The following is a 20630-nucleotide window of genomic DNA, read 5'->3' as shown; positions in this document are numbered from 1 at the left end:
CATTAAATCAAATAGAGTTGCTTTTGTGATAAAAGCTAATTGCCATTCAGGCCCCATAAGAAGAAAGAAAATAGCTGCTTTAGTGTTAGTTTATTTTATGACCGGGAAAGTCCTGAAGTCTGAGATAAAAGTGTTTGTAAAATCCTTACCACAATACTATGAGCCCCATAAATGGGAGTTGCTATGAGTCCCATAAATGGGAGCTTCCGAGGTTACTGGCTCCAACTTGGGCTTCTGATGGCCTTGTCTGGAAGATTTGAGCCCAAATGGAAGAAATTGGGTCTAGCAAATCCTGGGAGAAGTTTTGAGGGTAGTTAGCTAAACCCTAGGATCTTCTGCTTTCTAGTAATTCAGGTCCCCTATTTCTCATAAGAGAAAGAGTGGGAAAATACTAATGAAATAGCCCCAAACTTCCCAAGGTGGGGGTGCATATGCAGGGGAAGGAAGGGGTGACCATCCTTTGGGGCTTTAAAGGCTCCTTTTGCTTTAAAAAAAAAAAAATCAAAATCCCCTTCTCCAGCTTCTCTTCATTCTTTTTTTCTTTTCCTTTTCTCTTTATTTTATTTTATTTTATTTTATTTTTGAGAAGGAGTCTCACTCTGTCACCCAGGCTGGAATGCAGTGGCATGATCTCTGCTCACTGCAACCTCTGCCTCCTGGGTTCCGGTGATTCTCCTGCCTCAGCCTCCGCAGTAGCTGTGACTACAGGTGCGCGCCACCACGCCCGGCTAATTTTTATATTTTTAGTAGAGATGCAGTTTCACCATACTGGCCAGGCTGGTCTCAAATTCCTGACCTCGTGATGCGCCCACCTGGGCCTCCCAAAGTGCTGAGATTACAGGCATGAGCCACCACACCTGGCCGCTTCTCTTCATTTCTTTGACTTTGTTACACCCCCTCCTGTCTTAGGGCCTTGGCACCTGCTGTTCTCTTTTCCTGAAATGCCCTTCCCTGCCCATTTTACCTAATTGGTGTTTACTCATCCTTCAGATCCCAGCTCTGATGTCCTTTCCTGGGGAAGCCTTTCTCTATAGCCTGACTTTTCCCTCCTTAGACACGCTCCTTCGTGCCAGGTTGTTTGTGATCTGGTAACATCATCTCCTCCACTGGGTGATAAACCCCATGAGAACAATGAGTAATGGTGTCTGTTCATTTATCAACTGATTCATTCATTCATTCATTCATTCACTCAACAAATATTTATTGAGGACCTATCATGTGCCAGAATGGATGGTCAGGGAGACCAGGAAGCAGGAAAAAGGGAGATTCTTATAAGAAAATGAATGCAAAAAAAACTGACTGGGCAAAGTGAGTGAGGGGGCGAGAGTGAGAGAGGGGAGGAGTGGGAAGAGCTGAGATCAAGGGGGAGGTTGGCTTTAATACAAAAAGCAAAGGGAGACTGTCTCAGTCAGTGAGTGCTACAATAATGCTGCAAAACAAATTACCCCAACATTCCGTGGCTTAAAACAATAAGCATTAAGTATTAGTTCATGAGTCTAGGTGTCATAGTCCTTCTGGCTTTGTCTGGGCCCTGTCATGCTTCTGTGGTGAGCTAGGGGTCACATAGATGGCTCTGCTGATCTAGGCTGGCCTTTCCCACTTGTTTGAGGGTCAGCTTCCTGGCAATGGGTTTAGAATGGCACTGCTGGGTGGACTTGGCTCTCACCCATGTGATCACTCATCCTCCAGCCTAGGCTTATTCTCAAAGTGGAAGCAGGGCTACTAGTAAGAGAGCATGGAAGCCACAAGGTCTTGGGATTGTCACAATGTCACTTCTGCAAAATTCTATTTGTCAAACCAAGTCCAGCCCAGGTTCAAGGGGTGGGGAAACTGCCCCACCTCCTCCTCCCATCAAAAAGTGGAGTGTAAGTCACATGTCAAGGGGAGAACATGGAGATGGGGGAGAGCTGGAGCCACAGAAGGCATGGAAGGTTTTAAGCAGGGCAGAGACACCATCCCACTACGGTTCATACAGATCTCTCTGGCTGCTGTGTGAGGAATGAACTACGGGGTGGCAAAAGGTGGGAAGAGTGGATAGAGGAAAGCCAGTTGGGTCCACCACTGATTTATCCCTAGTGATAACACATGCCAGGGCACAGGTGAGGCTCTCAGTGACTGTTGGACGGATGTACAGGTAGAAGATAATGGGTGGATGTTCTCGGCCACTGGTTGAGCCAGTATTAACTGCAGGGGGACACAACCCCTCAACTTGGCCCATTAGAAGCCCCCTCCCCTTCCCCTAGAGCTGTGATGAGGAGACGGCCTTCTTCCTCCCAAAGTTTAATTAAGTGATCTGCCTCCATGGGGTTGTTAATCCTGTTACCGCTGCCTGGCGCTGACCACAGGGGAAAGCGTGGGGCGGTGTAAACTGTCAGTTGTCTAGAAGGCCTGGTGGGGCACTGAAAGCCACTGGAATCTGGGGAAAGGTAGGGGGTGGGATGGAAGCCGGAGCCCCCATGGGGGCAGGATATCTGCTTTCCAGACGGAACACAAAGGGGCTAAGCTCAGTTTGAATCCCGTCCTAGGAGGAGATGGGGAGGAGGAGGGAGTTTGCTAAGAAGCTTCTGGCTTGGATGGGCTCTGCTTTGACTGCTGCCCATCCGGGTACCACATTCCAGAGCTGAAACCTCAGCTGGCTCACATTCCTGCCTCTTCAGAGACTCATTTCCCCTCAAGGGCAGAGGGAAGAGGTGGGCAGTCCCCAGTCCCAGCCACGCAGTTCTGGACCTAAAGAGATTGGGTTTGGATTCCATATCACCTGGGTCCTGTGTGACTTCGGGCATATTACCTAACATCTCTGAGCCTCCATTTCCTCATCTATGCAATGGGAATGGTAACACCGTCTTTGAGAGTTACTGAGAAGATGCAACTGATACCTAGAGTGGTGCCCTGCATGTAATGGGTGCTTCCTCCTACTGTTATTGTAATTGTCCCTCAGTATCCATGGGGAATTCATTCAAGGACACCCACCCCTCCCCCACCACACACAGAGATATCAAAATCCATGAATGCTCAAGTCCTTGATATAAGGCATATACTATATGGAATAGTATTTTCATGTAACTTACACACATCCTCCTTATACTTTAAATTGTCTCTAGATTACATATAATACCTGATGCAATGTAAACACTCTGTAAATACTTGTTATACCATATTTTTTGCATTTTTAAAATTGTATATTGGCATTTGTTATTTTTCTTTAAATATTCTCTATCCAAGGTTGGGTGAATCCACAGATGTGAAACCATGGATATATGGAGAGCCAACTGTATTTCATTTATCACGTGGAATGGTCGTCTTTTGTCTCTACTAGCCATTCATGGACTCCTTGGGAGCAAAGACTGTGTCCTAGACCAAGGGCCACTCTGGAGGCACCTGCCACCTTGTGACCAGTGACCAGCATCCACAAAGGTCTGCAGAATACAGGCTGAGTCACCTTACCAGGCAGCTCTGCTCACTGCCAGATCCCAGCCTTTGGCCTAGGGCTTGGCAGGTGTTGCCTCCTGTTTTCATATGTGACTCATTCATTCATTCATTCATTCATCAGTGAATATTTGTTGATGCCATTTCAGTTTCCCCACCTATAAAATGGGGCATGGGGAGGGGACCATTGGATAAGGCAATTCCTTCTTGTCTAACATGTGATGAGAAACTAGCATGTCTCTAACACGAGACTGAGAAACCCCTCCCCCTTTTCCCTGGAAGCAAATCCTGTATCTGTTCCCTCCATGATATTTTTCCCCAAAGGCAGAAATCGTGGCAGTCCCCAGTCACAGGAACTCAGGACACTTGTTGAAGTGAGAGAGTTTCTTAAGAGCAGTTGCTTTTTGGGGCAAAGACCCAGGAACTAAGGTGGGGGTCAGGTAGAGCATAGAGCGGGAGAGGTGGGGACATAAAGTAGTGCCCCAAACTCACCCTGGACTCATTACCCTAGCAATCACCAGCATGTGCCAAGAACTTTCCATTCTCCGTTTGTTGTCCTTACAGTTCATTCTCCCAACAGATGAAAAACAGAGGTCCAGAGAGGTGCACAACGCTACACAGCTGGTGTGTAAGGAGGCTAGGCTACCAACCAGATAGTCTAACTTCATCGTGGCCTGTGCTTTTCACCTCTTTGCTCTATGGCTTCTTGACTCAGTTTCCCCACCTACCAAGTGGGGCTCTCAGTATCTTCCTTGCAGACCTAGCACGGGTAATGAGAAGAGTTCTCCCTGTGGGAGCTGAGGGCCGTCAGAAAGGCTGAGACCATGATGTCGAGACCATCCAGGCTCCGACGTCAGACTTCCTAGCTCAGGGAGCTGGGGCAACCATTTACCCTCCCGGGACCTCAGTCTTTTCATCTGCCAAATGGGGTGGATTTGTTGAACCTACCTCCTAGGATGGTTGGGAGGGTGACAGAGCTGTGTATGATGTGCCTGGCACAGAGAGAACAGATCAAAGAGGCTCCCCCAGCATCTGGCTTGTAAATGGTCCACATACGAGCCACCACTGGAGACTCGGGAAGAGGCAAGTCTCCCTGTCACCATCGTGGTCTCAAGAAATGGCAACCCCAAAGCACTCCATAAAACCCAAGCAGTAGTTAAGTTGGACTTCTGAGTGAACAGGAGTAATTAGTGCACTTCCCACAGAGAGTGAAACCCAAATGTCAGCCAATGCCAGGGCCATTAAAGCCGTCCCCGGCTACAGCTCTTGTCTGCTGCTGGCTGGGTCTCCGCCTCCCTGCTGACCTTCTCAAAGGCAGAGGACAGCACAGCGGGGAGCTGCCCAGACCTGGGGACCGGACTCAGACAGAAGATGGGCTTTGTGTTTTTCTCAGCTCTGGTACAAACATCTCCTTGAGTCTCATCTTTCTCATCTGTTAAATGGGCTGTATCTGCCTCATAGGATTGTAGGGAGAATTCAGTTTGACCACATGTCTAAAATGTTAGGCAAATGATAGCCCTTCTGGATGATGTAGGTAATACCACAAGGGCAAACAGTGCCCAAGACATAGTAGGTATAGTAGATGCTGCTGGTATCCCACTCAGATCTCTTTACTCATGGACCTGTCCCTCACTGTTCCTCTAGGCTGCCCAGAGAAGGAACCAGAGCTCTGCTAATGGGAGCTGCCATTGAGTAGGAAGTTTTGCCACGTGCAGCCCCTAAGGCGGCCCACAGCCAATGCTGTTTGATACAGGGGTACAAAAAGCCAGCCCTTGGCCTCAGGGATGGGGGCAACTCTGTGTGACTAGTAACACCCCACAGTTCCCTATGGGATCTGACTGAGGCTGGACTCTAGTTACAATCATGTCTGCCCAGATTCTTCTCCTGCTCAGCCCTGCTTCCCTAACTTCTCGTGGGTTTCTCCTGCAAATGCAGCCTCCATAAAAGACTTCATGTGAATCCTAAAGCTCTAAGGCTCTTCCTAGAAAGGGAGTCTAATTTAAGATTGCAGGTGTTCAGTAAATGCTTGTTGAATCAACATATTGCCTGTTATTCAAAAAAACAAAAAACAAAAAACAAACAAACAAAAAAAAAACAGGAGTGGAACCAGGTGAGGCAAGAGAGGTGCCGAAGGCCCAAACTTTAAGGAAGGGTCCATTCTTGGAGTCGCGCAAATGCCCAGCCCTGCTGAAAAACCAGAACCCGTTTAAGCATCAATCAATCAAGAACCAGCTATGTAAACCATAGGACATCCTAAGAGAAGACGGAAGGTCAGGGTTATGACATTGATTCCTGGGGCAGTTGGAGACAGACCTTAGTTCCAGTCTTGGCTCCACCATGTAACTGCAACTTTGCACAAGTCACCTCACTTCTCTGAACCTCTGTTTCCTCATCTCTAAAATGTGCATGATAATACTTCCCTCATATGGCTGTTGGAAGATTTGATGAGACTGTGTTAATGTACTTTGCACATAGTAGGTACTCAAGAAAGAGTAGCCATTGTAACGGCCTTTAGAAGCACTTAGAGCAATTTTCTGAAAGTGCCTTATGTGGGATGTCTCCTTTGCATCCCTGCCTTGTGCTCCCATCCCTGCTAGACCTGATGATTCTGATTCTCATGTAGGGCACAGTAGAACACAGCATTAATTTCTAGTGATGGATACATTCCCTCGGCTTACCCATGTGTGGATGAATCCATGTCTAAGGGATCTTCTAATCAGAATTGTGATTAAAATGAGGTGTGCATAAATGCATCCATTCTATGAATTGGCCCAAGCAGCTAAAGGAAAAACCACAACAAACAACATAGATTTACCCTTCCAGAGGTGAGATGACAAAGCTCAGGCTTTGAAGACCCACATCTGGCCGCGTCTGATTCCACCAACCATTACGTAGCCCAAAGCAAGCTGTGTTTTCTTTCTCAGCCTCAGGCTATGTGTCTGCAAAATGGGCGTGATAAAGCTCTAACACTAACACTGACATAATGCTATGTGCCTATGTATTGGGCTAAATTTATTTATTTACACGACCCCTGAAGTGTGTGAGGTTGGTATTAGAATGATCTCCATTTTCCAGATGAGGTAGAGAAACCATCCAGAGGGAGAACTGGCAGTTTCAGAAGTAGGGAGCATCTTAATTTCTAGCAGAAACTGGGATAAACCCGGGGTATGAGATAAAAATGGGAGATTCAACCATAAAAGTTTGGGAAATTAAACGATGCTATGACTCTCTGGGATGTTTGCTGGACAGAGCCCTCATGAGGGCAGGGCAAGTTAAATTATCTTCATAAGCATCCCTGTGTTCAATAAAACCCAAGCTTTCTTTTCTTTTCCTTTTTTTTTTTTTTTAAGACAGAGTCTTACCCTGTCACCCAGGCTGGAGTGCAATGGCATGATCTTGGCTCACTGCAACCTCTGTCTCCCGGGTTCAAGCGATTCTCATGCCTCAGCCTCCCGAGTAGCTGGGATTTTACAGGCACGTGCTACCACGCCCAACTAATTTTTATATTTTTAGTAGAGACATGGTTCCACCATGTTGGCCAGGCTGGTCTCGAACTCCTGACCTCAAGTGATCCACCTGCCTCAGCCTCCCAAAGTGCTGGGATTGCAGGCGTGAGCCACCACGCCTGGCTGACTTTTCTATTTTGAGTTTTTTGGGGGTCCGGCCATTTTTTTTTTTTCCTTTCCAGCATTCCCTGTTCCTTGTTCCTATTTTCCTACATGCTCAGTCCATAGAGCTTGGGTGAGGCTGAACCATCTTCCGATACAAGGGTGATCACATGACCTAGCACCTGCCAAAGGAGTCCAGCCCCTGGCCTCATTGATTGGTTCCAGGATAGGCAGGTGACCAAGGTTTGGTCAATTAGAACATGTCAGCTCTTTAACTACACTGATTGGCTTTGGGATGGGCACATGACCAAGTTGGTCCAATCGGAGCCAACCCAGGGACATTTCCCTGGAGCGGCTGGAAAAGAGGAGTCTCTTGAAATTCAGCAACTGCTAACAGCGAGGAGGGGGTAAGTAAGAGACTTCCGGGGGGCCATCTCGTGGGACTTGAGAAGGAAGCTAACACCCAGGAAGCAGGATCACGGGAAGGGAAACACACACACAAAGCCCTGATTATCTTGTTTCAGCCTCTGGGTCCAGCTGAGCCTAAAGTCTTCCATCCTGGATTCTTGTTACATGGGACAATAAATTTCCTTTTTTTTGCTTAAGTCAGTGTGAGTTGGGTTTCTACTACAGCAACTTAAAAAGCTCCGTTAGACACAAATGTCTGGCCTGTTTGCATTATTTTTTTTTCCCAAAAGCAGCTTTCCTCCCATCAACATGTGATGCCATTTTTTTTTTTTTTTTTTTTTGTGGCATGGTCTAGCTTTGTCGCCCAGGCTGGAGTGCAGTGGCACAATCTGGGCTCACTGTAACCTCTGCCTCCCGGGTTCAAGCGATTCTCATGCCTCAGCCTCCCAAGTAGCTGAGATTTCAGGCATGCGCTACCATGCCCAGCTAATTTTTGTATTTTTGGTAGAGACGAGGTTTCACCATGTTGGCCAGGCTGGTCTTGAACTCCTGAGTTCAAGTGATCCACCTGCCTCCGCCTCTCAAAGTGCTGGGATTACAGGTGTGAGCCACTGCACCCGGCCATGTGATGCTATTTCTAAGCATCAGTGTGGAATAGAGTGTCAAAATGTGGCATCAGACTGCTGGGGCCGAGGCAGGCAGATTTCGATCAAATTCCTGCTGCTCCCTCCAGACCTGAAGCCCTTGGGCGAGGCCTTTCATCTCTCAAAGTCTCAGTAGCCTCATCTGTAAATTGGGGATATTAATATCTCCCCTCACAGTGCAGATGAAACAGGAAAATGTTTGTTAAACCTTTTCACATGCTGTTCCTTCTGCACAGAATGCTCTTCCTTCTCTTCTTTGTTGACTTAGCATCTATTCATCTTCAGAGTCTCAGCTCAAGAGTAATTTTGTCAGAGCTATCTCCCTAACCTCGTTGGCCAAGGCCCGTTGTTCTGTGAAATTGTCCCATCCTCTGGAGCTTTCATTAAAGAATCAATGTGTCATTCTAGGCATGACTATGTGATTAATGTTCACCTCCCCCACTAGAATGTAAGTTCCGGGGGACAGGGAAGTGTCAGTTTCTGCTCACCACTATGTCTCCAGTACCCTGCACAGAACAGGTCTTTGAGAAATGGTCAATGCATTAACTGCTATTGCACTAGACTCTAATCAGAAGTTTTAGGAGGTTGGGTGCTCAGGCCTATAATCCCAGTGATTTGGGAGGCCATGGCAGGATTGCTTGGGCCCAGGAGGGTGAGACCAACCTGGGCAACATAGCGAGGCCCCAATCTCTACAAAATTTTTTTTTAAATTAGCTGGGTGTGGTGGTGCGTCCCTGTAGTCCTAGCTACTTGAGAAGCTGAGGTAGGAAGATGGCTAGAGCCCAGGAGTTAGAGGCTGCAGTGAGCTAGGATCCTGTCACTGCACTCCAGCCTGGGTGACAGAGCAAGACCTTGTCTCCAAAGATAAAAATTAAAAATTGAAAAAAAAAAGTTTTAGGTAAGTAATGTTTCTTTGGACTCAGCCTACATAGAAGTGAGCATCTGAAATTACTAGGATGCTATGATTCCAGCAAGTGTCCACGTGGGTTCATTCGACCCAAAACCAATGGAGATGAGCATTGGTCTCTATATGACTAGCCTGAGCCATGCAGATGGCAGGTCTTCATCCATCAGCCAATGGACTGTCACTGTTCCCTTAGGTCCAGGAAGGCAGGAACAGTGGCACACAGAAGGACAAGTGGCCTTCAAAGAACCCATAGAAGAGATGAGCTTAAAAGGAATGAGATGAAGGCTGGGTGTGGTGGGTCATACTTGTAATCCCAGTGACTCAGGAGGCCTAGACAGGAGGATTGTTTGAGGCCGGGAGTTTGAGACCAGCCTGGGCAACATAGTGAGGCCCCTGTCTCTATAAAAAAAAAAAAAATTAAAAACTAGCCAAGACTAGTTAATTAGCACACATCTGTCATCATAGCTACTCAGGAGGCTGAGGTGGAAGGATCACTTGAGCCCAGGAGTTCAAGACTGCAGTAAGCCATGATCATGCCACTGTACTCCAGCCTAGAGTCCAGGTTAGATACTAGGTTAACAAAGAAGATGCTAATTTTAACAAGGAAAAGCATTCTGTGCAGAAGGAACAGCATGTGCAAAGGTTTAACACATATTTTCATGTTGCATCTGCACTGAGGGGGAATATTAATATCCCCATTTTATTCATGAGGCTACTGAGCATTTGAGATATGAAAGGCACTCCAGCCTTTTATTCTTTTCTTGAGACAGGAAAAGAATAAAATAAAATAAGGATATTGTGGGCTCTGGAGAAGACCTACTTGGGTTCGTAACTCAGCCCTGTCACTGACTAGCTGTGTGGTTTTGGACAGCCTTGATCCATCTGGAAGACTTGCTTTCCTCGTCAATAAAACGGAGATGTCATCCCTGTGTTGCGAGGAGACAGACGGCTGGGTCCAAGTCTCTGCTCCTCCATTCGCGTTGTGTGAACATGGCTCACTGGTTTACCATTTAGAGCCTCAGTTTCCTTGACTGTAGGATGAGGGAGCAACAGAATCTAATTCTTAGAGAGGTTGGAACAATGAAGCCAGTTAATGAATTAAGTGCCAGCCACCAAGCCTGAACTTAATAGATACTCAATGTATGTGGCTACTGATATTCTTCTACTCCTCCTATATTAGTATTATTAGTAGTAATATTAATATAATGAATGAGCTGGCTTATGCCAAGCACCCAACACTGCCTGGGGTATGATCGGGCCCTTTCTCTTCTCCTGATGTGTGTCCTGGCTCTGGCCACTGGCTGACCCACCCCCAATTAGGTGACTCTCATGTTAATATTGACACACAAAGGAATCAGCTGGCGACCTCTGAACTCATCCCACTTGGGATCACAGGCTGATTTTGGCCCCAGCCCTCAACTTTGAGAGCCGGACTCGTAATCTCCTTTGACACCAAAAAGAGTTGGCCTCACCCCGACCTTTGCTCCCTGCTTCACTGATTTCCGGTGTTTACTGGGCCTGATGGGCGTCACGTTGCCCATGGCATGGATGTGGCCTGGAGGGAGCGGAGGGAGGCCTGGATGGACCAGTGCTTGGGGAAGGAGTAGGGAGGGACAGGGCAAGTGGAGGCCTTTGGCTCAAGAAAACACACCTGTGACCGGGTGCAGTGGCTCATGCCTTTAATCCCAGCACTTTGGGAGGCCTTGGTGGGAGGTTCGCTTGAGGCCAGTTCAAGATTAGCCAGGGCAATGCAGCAAAATTCTGTCTCTCAAAAAAAAAAAAAATTAATTAGCTTGGCATGGCAGTGCACAACTATAGTTCCAGCTACTCAAAAGTGAAAGGTTGGAGGATGGCTTGAGGCCAGGAGTTCGAGACCAGCCTGGGCAACGAGCAAGACCCCAATTTCTACAAAAATAAAATAATCAGCCAAGTGTGGTGGCACAAACCTGTAGTCCTAGCTACTCGGGAGGCTGAGGTGGGAGGATCACTGAGTCCAGGAATTCAAGGTTACAGTGAGCTATGATGGCACCACCGCACTCCAGCCTGGGCGGCAGAGTGAGACTTTGTTTCTATATAGATAGATAAATCAAGCTCACCTGTAGACGATGTATCCGTGGGGACAGATTGCCAGACAGGGAGCCCTGTCAGGAGGACAACAGTCTACAAGGAGATGGTAGTGAGTGCATCTGAGTGTGCTGGCGAGAAACGGAGCCGGCAGGAGAGTCACCGGGAAAGTGGAATGTACAGGGCCCCAACCATCAGCCTGAGGGGTGTAGGGAGGAGATTCTCTAGTGAGGAGGTCTCTTCTGAAATGTACTCAACACAGGGTTTTGTCCCCTGTTGCTCTGGGCTGACAAGGAAGGAATACAGATGCCTCGCTCAGTGCTCCCCGACCCCCTGCCACCGCCGTGGGTGGTCTGCATGAGAAATGGCCCTTGTGCCTCTTCCCCAACACTAGCACCAGCCCTGTGCCTCGACCCCAAAACCAGCCTCAGCCCTACCTACCCCAACACTGAGCCCGGGAAACAGACCCAGAACCGGGTGATGCCTGAGAGGAGTTACCATGGCAACAGATGTGCCGGCACAGACAGGGAGTTTTGCTGACCATCCCCAGCCCGCTGGCCGCCCCTACAGAGGGGTGCGTGAACCATAAACTGTCCTTGCAGCTGGCCCTGGGGACTTGGCACTGGACATCCCGCCAAAGGAGAGGTCTCCTACAGACTAGTCACTAGACACAGAGCTCCAGGCCAACCTCCTGTTGGAGCTCTGTGGCTCTTCCAGCTTTCTCTACATGACACCTTTGATTACAGCCCCTCTGGAAGACCGTCGGCTTCCATTTTCTCCTCGGGGCTGTCTCCCCCCTGCACTGTTGATGGAAGATGAGCTTCTAAGCCTCCTTTCTGTGATGAGCCTGGAGCTCACAGGTGCGGTGGGAGAGGATGAAGGAAGGGTGGAAAGAACTGAGGTTAGGGGTGAGGCCTCTGGAGCCAGACCTGCCTGAATTTGACTCCGGCTCTGTCACTCACTGGCTGTGTGGCCTTGGGCCAGTTACTTAATGTCTCTGAGCCTCCTTTCATCATCTGCAAACTGGTAGTGATTACAGTAGCACTCACCTTATTAGGTTGTGGTGAGGATTAAATGAGATAATACGTGATAAATCTTAGGACAGGGCCTGGCAGAATATAAACACTTAATGTCCATAACCTCTTCCCTTCACTAAAATCACCCCATTCCTAGGAAGAGAGGAACACATTTTTGGCCATGAGAATTCAGAGGGTTAAGTAAAAGTGTAAAAGAGTGAACAAGTGAGAATTGAGAGTTTTGGGAATTAGAAAGAAGGGTGCTTTCTTTTTTTTTTTTTTTTTGATACAGAGTTTAGCTCTTGTTGCCCAGGCTGGAGTGCAATGGCGCCATCTCGGCTCACTGCAACCTCCGCCTCCCAGGTTAAAGCAATTCTCCTGCCTCAGCCTCCCAAGTAGTTGAGATTACAGGTGCCTGCCACCATGCCCAGCTAATTTTTTGTATTTTTAGTAAAGACGGGGTTCCACCATGTTGGCCAGGCTGGTCTCAAACTCCTGACCTCAGACCATCCGCCCACCTCAGCCTCCCAAAGTGCTGGGATTACAGGCGTGAGCCACTATGCCCAGCTGAAGGGTGTGTTCTTAATATACTCTGCACTAGACAGTAAGTTTTCAGGGAGCAGAAAGCAAAGTAAAAGTCTGTCTGATTTCCCCCAATCCTTCCAACACCTGGCACAGGGCTAGGCACAAGGTTTTTTTTCCACAGTCTGAAAATGCCATCCGTTAAAAGAGGCAGCATCCATTTAATTGGAGTATTTCTCTTTCTTTCTCTTTTTTAAGATGGAGTCTCGCTCTGCCACCCCAGCTGGAGTGCAGTGGTGTGATCTCAGCTCACTGCAACTTCCACCTCCCAAGTTCAAGCGATTCTTGTGCCTTGGCCTCTTGGGTAGCTGGGACTATAGGCACGCAGCACCATGCCCGGCTAATTTTTATATTATTAGTAGAGACAGGGTTTTGCCATGTTGGCCATGGCTCACTCCTGACCTCAAGTGATTTGCCTGCCTCAGCCTTCCAAAGTGCCGGAGCAAATGAAAATGGGCATTATATATGTACTAGATCCCAGTTTCAAAATGTTAAAAAGAAAAAAAGTTCATCTTAAAGCTGGAGAAATAAAATCATAGGTCATTAATAAATGGTAATTGACTATGTGAATGGGTGGTTGCAGGAAATGACAATACAGTAGAACATAGTTAAATACTCACTATGCTCACTATACTCACCAATACTGGAAGAGTTAGAAAAGGGATCCACCATAACAAGCAGAGTGCATCTGGGAAGACTTCCTGGAAGAGGCAGCCTATGAGTGGGAATAAGCAAAAACTAAGTTATCTGACTTGGGGAGAGCAAGAAATGGTGGTTGGGCATAAGGGGTAGAGTCTTGATAAACTAGGAGGCTGTGTGACCACCATCATCCCCCTCCTTAGGTAATGGAGAATGTCAGAATTATCCAGGAAGGTGACTTCTACGTCAGCTCAGAGAAGCCAGGACCAGATCAGACATGAGTCCCAGGGCATGGGCCTGCACCAGGCTAGGCCCACAGGGGGCTTAAGGCACTGGTGGCAAAGCAGCGTGGGTTCAAATCCCAGCTGCTCCTTAGCTGGGCAACTCTGGACTGGTTACTTGGCTTCTCTGGGCATCAGATCCCTCCTCACCCAGGAAGTAGGGCAGATGACAGGGCTCTGAGGTCAGGCATGTGCAGAATCTGGTGTATGGAAGGTGCTTCATAAATATTAAATTTAGAATAGGATATGATTTCTTTCTTTTTTTGAAAAGTTTTGAAAGGTAAAGGCCATTAGCTTGGAGGCAGAAGACAGACCTCCCTGACTGCTGAATTCTTGCCGGCCTGAAATTGGAGCATTCCAAGCTCCTCAGATGAGTCATAAGCCACCAAGATTGTGAGCCTCTGGGTGAGTATGAGTAGAATTAGCTACTTCCTTTGCGGGGCTCAGTGCAAAATGCAAATGAGGGGTCCGCGCTAAATACGAGAATGTGCCCATCAAGCTGCTTCTGTGGCCTCGCGCCTCGCAGCAGTCACAGAGCCTTCAGCTGGAATCCTGGCAAACACGGTGGGCCCTCCCATGGTCTGGGATGTGCTTAATCGGAACACAGCCCTGTGGAGTAGGTGCTATTGTTATCCTCATGTTACAGATGGGGAAACTGAGGCACAGAGGGAAGGACCACCAGCTGAGCCGCCAAAGGACAGGCAGCTGGTGGCGTGGCTTTTAAAAGGGAACCTATGCCCCCGGATCTGGAGGCATCTTAGCCCACTAGCCCCTTCTTTTAGGGTGAAATGCGCATTCTGCGAAATGAAAGCAGCTTGTAATGGGGGTGAAGCCAAATGCGGGAGGCCCGGGCAGCCGGATTTTCAATCCCAGTCCCCAGGGCACCTCCTTCCCACCGTACCCCGCTTCCTCCAGCAGGGAGCCCCCTCCCTCCAGCAGAACAGGGTCTGGCCTCGCCAACTTGCTACCGGGGCCGGGGGCCAAGAGTTAACGTCGGAAGGGAGCTCGAGAGAGTGTGAGAGCTAAAGGACATGTCAAATCAATCATATTTAAACAAAAGCCTCTCCCGCCCAAGGGCCCTTTTAAAAGCTGCTTATTTAATTAAAAGTCCCATTTTCCATATTTATGGCCCTTATTCAGTTAAATATTAACCGCTGGGGCCAGGGCTAGTGTGTGCTTTGTGAGCGGTGTGCGGGGAGGTTCATTACCGCGGCCGGGATTTATCAGACGGTGGCGCGGCCGCGGCGGATCAATGCGGCCTGCCCTGGACAAACATGCTGGGGGCGGCCGCGGGGGCCGGGTGGGGCGGCGGGGCCCGAGGGCGCCTCCTCACTCTCCGGCTGGGACTCAGCGACTCGGGGACGCCTTGTCTCTCTCCCTGTCTCTCTCGCTTCCACATGCTGTCCCTGGGGCTGAGTCGTACGCCTGGAGTCAGAGACAGAGAGACAGTGAGACCCAGAGAGAGATATAGAGAGGCCCAGAGAGAGATAGCGAGAGACCCAGAGACAGTGAGAGACCCAGAAAGAGACAGAGAGACAGTGAGACCCAGAGAGAGAGAGAGAGATACAGAGAGCCAGTGAGAGATCCAGAGAGACAATGAGACCGTGAGAGAGGCCCAGAGGTAGATACAGAGAGATAGTGAGAGACCCAGAGAGAGACCCAAAGACCGTAAGAGACCTAGAGAGATAGTGAGAGACACCAAGAGATACAGAAAGACAGTGAGAGACCCAGAGAGACAGAGACAGGGAGACACCCAGAGAGAGACACAGAGACAGTGAGAGACACAGAGAGAGACATCGACAGTGAGAGACACAGAGACAGAGACTGAGAGATCCAAAGAGACACTGAGAGACCCAGCGAGACAGAGATAGAGAGACACCCAGAGAGAGACACAGAGACAGTGAGAGACACAGAGAGATCTAGAGACACTCCCAGGGAGACACAGAGACAGAGACTCAGAGAGACAGAGACAGGGAGACACCCAGAGAGAGACACAGAGACAGTGAGAGACACAAAGAAAGACACAGAAAGTGAGAGATACAGAGAAACAGAGACTGAGAGACCCAGAAAGACAGTGAGAGACCCAGCGAGACAGTGACAGGAAGACACCAGAGAGAGACACAGAGACAGTGAGAGACACAGAGAGATCTAGAGACACTCCCAGGGAGACAGAGACAGTGAGAAACCAGAGAGTCAGTGAGAGACAGCGGGTCGTGTTTCTCCGTGTCTGGCTGTGTCTAGGTCGAGACCAGGTCCATACTTCTTAAAATCCAACGAGAAATTAAAATGTTAAAAAATTAATAAGAATTTCCTGTGCGTGGCTGCACAGGTGGCACACTCTGGGCCCTGGCAGCCTCTCTCTCTTACTATGTGTGCTGGGGTGGGGCTGCAGAGGTACCAGGCATGGGGTTAGAGGGGTGGAAGGCCCATAAGAGCCCACACACTGCTCTTCCAGGCCCCATTCACTGGAGAGATGGGCAAAAAAAAAAACAGGGAAAGGGGGGAATCTGGCAGGTATTAAGGATTTGACCTCACTCAGCTGCAGGGACAGGGGCAGAAAGAAAACAGCCACAGAAGAGGCCTAGATCCAAGCAGAGGCGCTCCCGGCTGCAAAACACGCATCACACACAGAGCTTTATCCAGGGCTTCCCTGCACCAGGCACCAGTGCTGGCCAGTGTTAACTCAGGTCATCCTCACTTCCATCCTACATAGGTCGTACGCTTTTGATCCACATTTTACAGATGGGAAAACTGAGGTTCCGGACAAGCAGGGAGTGATCCTAGGGTCACTCAACCAGGGAGGGGCAGACCCAGGCTGTCTGCTCCTCATCACACAGTAGAAATCACCAGAGTTGCTCAGACCCAGCTGGGCACCATCCTTGCCGTTTACAAGTTCCTGACCCTCCCTGAGCCTCAGTTTCCTCATCTGTGAAATAGGGGAATAAGATTTTTGGGGACATTTTGAATCACGTTTTGTGGTTGCTCCATCCCAGGCCCTCCACCCCACACTGCTGCTCCTGACCACTGCAATTGATCCCTGAACTCGCTGATGTGACTCTCGGGGTGTCAGGGACAAAGCCAAATGCACTTCCCAGTCTTCTGAGTACTCAAGGGGGCAGGGCTTTCTCTGTCCCTCACTGCAGGAAGCAGTGTGGTGAATGGAAAAGGTGCACTGTAGAACCACAGACAATCCCACCTTTGCCATTTACTGGTTCTGCAAACTTAGGCTGCCTCACATCACCACTCAGAGCCTCAGTTTCTCCAGCTGCAAAATGGGAATAATGATAGACCCTCCTCCTAGTTGTTCTGAGGATTCAATGACATAATTCTTGTAATGGCTTAGCAGTGTGTGGCACGCAGTGAGCATCATTGCCAGCCCTATAAAAGCCTGCAGGGGCTGCACAAATGCTGCCAGCCTGTGCCTCCAAGGTGCCATCTCTGAGGGGCAGTGGGGCTCCATCAGTTCCAGCCCTGAGACCCGGCCAGTCTCCTGAGTGGCCTGGCAGAGGGAAACTTCTGCTCCAGTGCCACCTCTGGCCCTCCTGTGACCTTGGACCTGGAACATGCCACTGCCCCTCCTGGGGCCTCAGCTTACCCATCTGTGGAATGAGGGGATCATTGGGTTTAGAGAAATCTCTCTGGGCTATGGCAGGGATAATGCATCTCCGCAGCAGACAGGGTGAAGAATTTAACCTAAATGTGAAAATATCATTGAAACGTGCCCATTTATGCACAGGAAGGACTGTGCGACAACCAGGGCAAGTGCATAGCTCCTGAGAGCTGTCTGTTAGGTGCCAACAGCCAGGCTGGGAAAGACATCTCCTATATCACACACATGCATGCACACACATGGTCATAGGCACATGCACACAAAAAACACACATGTATGTATGCACACATGCACACATGGGTATGGACACACATGAACACACACACGCATGTACACAATGCACATAGGGCATAGGCACTGGCCTGCACACACACATACATGCATACACATGCATGGACACACATGCATACACGGGCATGAGTGCACATTCACATGAGCACACATACACACATACATGCTCTTGCATGCATATACTCAGGCACATGCACACACACGTGCACACACACGGACATGAAGACACACACACATGCACACATGCACAAGGGCATACACCTCATCACATCTTTTGCCCCATGCTGTGCTTCTCCATTTGGATCCTGTTAAGAGCCTGGTGCCTGATTTCTCCCACCACTACCTCCTCCCCAAAAAGAAAAAAAATCTGAAAAGCCAGATTAGAACTTCACATACGCATCGCTGGAAAAAATCTATGTCTCATTTTCATATCTAGCAAAATAAAATGACAGCAGAGCACTCCAGCAAACCCCTAGAGGGGGGAGCGTGTCTGCCGAAGATGAGGGGTGGTGGCGGGGAAGACACCTTTCCCAAAGGGAGGAGGCCCCGGGGCCAGAGGCACGGGAGGGGGCCTTGGGCCTGGCGAGAGGCTGGAGGATGAAATCGATCAGGCCATTTTGTCCTGGGGCTGGAGGAAGACTGGGGGGGTCCTGGGAAGAGTCTAGGGGGTTGAATGGAGGTTAGAAAGGCAGCGAGAGGGGGAGAGAAAGAGGAGGAATAAAATCCTGGGGATGGTGGTGTGAGTGAGGGAGCGGGAGAGAGAGAGGGAGAGACACCAGGTTATCAGAGAAGTGTGAAGACAATAATACAATCTGACATTTCTGAAACAAGACCCCCCGGTTGCCATGGCAACGTCTCATGTGGGAGCAGCTCCCAGGAGACGGCTCCGAGATGTACTATAAATGATGTTTGATTAGAATTTAAATCATTTAGGCAGAGAGAAGATAGGCCTTTTGTCAGCAAGGGGACCTGGGGGTGGGGAGGGAGGGGGGCCGGGGTTGTGGCGGGGGAGGGGGCACCGCTGGAGCCAGCCTGGGCGTGGGGAGTGGGATCGGAGGTCAGCCAGGGGGTTGATTACTTTTGCCCTCAGCTTCATTCCCGTTTACAGTAACCTTTCCATGGTGGCCAGAGGGACTCAGAGGGCAGGAGAGGAGAGACCTGGGGGGGATGGGGGTGTGGGAAGGGAGTAAGGGAGAGCAGCAGAGCTGAAGGGAGAGATGCGGAGAGAGAGAGAGGAACGGACAGAGCAGAGAGACACAAGCGGGAGAGAGAAGCAGGAAGAGAGAGAAGGAGAGGGAAAGGAGAGGAAGAGAGACAGACACAGACGGGCAGAAACGATGAGAGAGACGGAAAGAAGAGAGACCAGGAAATGGACTGAGAGACACAGATAGACGGTACAGAGACAGAGAGAGACTGAGAGACACAAAGGGGGAGACCTGGAGTGAAAACATGGACTCTTGTGTCCACACACCCGGAATCATTTTCCAGCCTCTGAAAAATGCATCAGGAATGTGGGTGCCCATGCTGAGTCCTGAACTTAGAAAAACTCTGCCTCCACCTCCCACTTTGGTCCCCATCCACAGGGAGATTCCTTGGCCCTGGAGTTCCTGGGGAAGGGTTGGTGACCCTGGAAAAGAGGCGCCATGGGCTTCTGGTCCTAAGGAAAATGGGCCAATTTTACTGAGCTGCCATGTGAAATCTTAGACAAACCACCTCTCTGTTCTGAGCCTCAGTTTCCCCATCTGTAACACAAAAAGTGTTATAGATGGAGAGTCAGATCAGCCTATGGGCAATGAGCCCCCTGTTCCCCATTCAGTTTTTATTTTTAGTTGCATTAATTGCCAGCATTTAAAAGTTGGGAGAGTTTGCAAAAAATGTTTAATTTCTGGGTTCTCAAAAAAATAGGAAAATCTTTGCATGTTGGACCTGTATTTCCACATGGCAGCCATGTGCTGGAAAGGAGGAGTAGTCCCCATGTTTAAGCAGAGTATGAGGTCTCCAGTTTACCACAGTTTCCACCATTCCCTATTGTCTTACACCCAGCTACTTTTCACACCTTCATGGTGACTGCCTGCCCTCTGTAGGAATTTGTGGGTTTTTGTTTGTTTGTTTTTTGGAGACAGAGTCCCACTTTGTCACACAGGCTGGAGTATGGTGGCGTAATCACAGCTCACTGCAGCCTCGACCTCCCTCCTGGGCTTAAGTGATCCTCCCACCTCAGCCTCCTGAGTATCTGGAACTATAGGAATGTACCATCACACCCGACTAATTTTTGTATTTTTTGTAGAGATGGGGTGTCAGCATGTTGCCCAAGCCAGTCTCCAACTCCTGGGCTTAAGTGATCCTCCTGCCTCAGCCTTCCAAAGTGCTGGTGAACTTTCAAACTCTGCAAATAAACTCCAGGATCCTTATGGCTCTAGCAGTCTATTAACATATGGATTGTAGACCTCATACCTCAGTCACCATGGTTTTGGGAGCCCAGGATAATAGAGTTCATGGGGGTAATCACAGAGTCAGAGCGAACTATACGGCCATCCTCATACACACTGTCAAAGCTCAATAAATGTTTAATTAATTAATTAATACAGGAAGATGAGCCAAAATGATTAGGGAGACTGAAATGAGAACCATGATGGGAAATGGGTAGCTTTTTGAGAAAATGGACTTGTACCACTGGGCACTGAGGATAAAAGTGACCTGCTTGGGAGAAGCCCAGAAAGCAGATGGGAGGGAGTTTGTAAGGAGAAAAAGAGCTGCTTTCAAAGAGGCCATCTTGAAGTTCTCTATCTTGGCACCTTCCTCATGCCCACCAGGACACTTGTCACAATCTGGAAGTTTGTTGTTTGTGTATTGGCCTGTGTGTGGTCTCTCCTCCCCGAGGAGACTGTGAACTCCATGAGGATAGAAACTATATCTGGCAGAGTCAGTGCCGTAGGCCCAGCACCCAGCATATAGTAGCTGCTTAGGAAACTCTGGATGAATAAATGAGGGAATGAGTCCCCTTTTCACATACTTCTCCCATTTTTGCTCTGAGTATTTTAAAGCTATCCGAGCCCCGTCCTCATACTTTATTATTATTGTTATTATTATTATTAAGACAAGGTCTCGCTTTGTTGCCCAGGCTGCAGTGCAGTGGCGTGATTATGGCTCACTG

General features: G+C 49.0%; 1 long non-coding RNA gene across 2 annotated transcripts in view; it reads left to right on the top strand.

Moving 5' to 3' along the window:
- The first annotated feature begins 4458 nt into the window (after window positions 1-4458).
- Window positions 4459-20630, top strand: part of LOC100988233 (uncharacterized) — a 33084-nt gene continuing 16912 nt past the window's right edge. Inside the window, exons 1-2 of one of the 2 annotated variants that reach the window (XR_158581.6) lie at window positions 4459-7441; window positions 13847-13980. This is a non-coding gene — a long non-coding RNA (uncharacterized LOC100988233). The remainder of the gene's footprint in view (window positions 7442-13846; window positions 13981-20630) is intronic. The other variant, XR_004665445.3, reaches the window with a different exon arrangement.

This window comes from Pan paniscus, chromosome 10, assembly GCF_029289425.2.
Source record: "Pan paniscus chromosome 10, NHGRI_mPanPan1-v2.0_pri, whole genome shotgun sequence".
NCBI classification, from domain to species: Eukaryota; Metazoa; Chordata; class Mammalia; order Primates; family Hominidae; genus Pan; species Pan paniscus.
Note: the sequence above shows the minus strand (reverse complement) of the source record. Positions and strands in the feature narration are given on the sequence as shown.